Source organism: Aricia agestis, chromosome 8 (assembly GCF_905147365.1).
Source record: "Aricia agestis chromosome 8, ilAriAges1.1, whole genome shotgun sequence".
NCBI classification, from domain to species: Eukaryota; Metazoa; Arthropoda; class Insecta; order Lepidoptera; family Lycaenidae; genus Aricia; species Aricia agestis.
The window spans coordinates 6,724,357-6,725,872 of NC_056413.1; positions in this window are offsets into that span (position 1 = coordinate 6,724,357).

The window sequence follows — 1,516 nt, forward strand, 5'->3', positions numbered from 1 at the left end:
TAAATTTAATATTAATATATTACAAATTAAAATAATCGAAAAATACGTAAATCATTTGTAAAATATCAACAAATACATTTGACAAGATCACAAAAAAGTGTCAAAATATTTTTTAATGTCCGCAATTATTTTGACTAGCGATTATGAATTTTGGGCTGTTTTTAAAGATAGAGAAAAAACAAACAGTTTCAAATTAAGTTTAAAATTAAAGATAGAGAACTGATATTCGCGTGTTTCGGTACCATTTTCTACCTATTAGCATCTATTAGGTATACGGTATAACTGTAATATTTCTCGTGTAGGTAAATTAAATTACGAGCAATTTCAAACGGCTACTCATACAACAAAAATCTATACTTCTATACTAATATTATAAATGCGAAAGTATCTCTGTCTGTCTGTCTGTCTGTCTCGCTTTCACGCCAAAACTACCGATTGTAATGAAATTTTGTATACAGATAATCTAAAGCCTGAGAAAGGACATAGGCTACTTTTTTACTGAAAAAAAAAGCGTTGTAAGGGGGTGAAAATGCGTAAATTTGTTCAAATTAAGTTAGTTCCAAAAATTCAAAATAGATGGCGCCGTGCATCTCCTACATCGCGCTAACGCTTGCCCAGAAGTCGTTATATAAGAGGTGGTATTATCTTTAGTTAATTCTTTTCAATTGTTATTTCTTTTTTACGTTACTTATTAAATTAGTACTTTATCTATGCAGTGACGTAACCTTAAATCTATCAATCATAAATAGTTTATGGGTAAAGTTGTGTAATTGGGGGGCTAAATAAGCTTAAAATTTGGCATAAAATATAAAGGTTAATTTAAAAAATTTAAATATTATATGCACACTTTAATAGGTTGTTGAGGAAGTGATTATGAGGAAGAGGAGGAAGAGGAATTTTCAGGCGTAAATTTAGAGGATGCGGATGAGGAAGAGGATATTTTTTGAGGAAGAGGATGCGGATGAGGAAGCGAAAGAGGAAGCGGATGAGGAAGAGGATGATAGGAAATTATAGACAACTAGGTACATACATTACACAAAAAATAATTAAAAGGGCATTTTCCAGTGGACCAAACTATGAATCTAAACCATTCTCAAAACACACACAATAAAGAATCATCAAAATCGGTCCAGCAATTAAGGAGGTGTTCAGTAACATACACAACACACGCAAACAAAAAAGATGGATACGCGACGCGCATGCGCAGTGAAATTCCTCATAAATTCCTCTTAAATTTTGAGGAAGCGATAGCGGAAGAGGATTTTTTATTTTTATTTATGAGGATGCGGTAACGGTTGAGGAACCCAAAATATTGCGGAACTTCCTCATTATGAGGAAGCGAAAGAGGAATCCTCAGCAACCCTACTGACACTGCACAGCTGTTTTGATTTAAGGGGTACCAGGGTTTTTTTATTAAAGCTTTTGACACCAATTTTGTTGACATCGCGCGCTATAAACTGAAGTCCACGCGGACGAAGTCGCGGGCAACAGCTAGTACTATATAAATCTCTCCTTC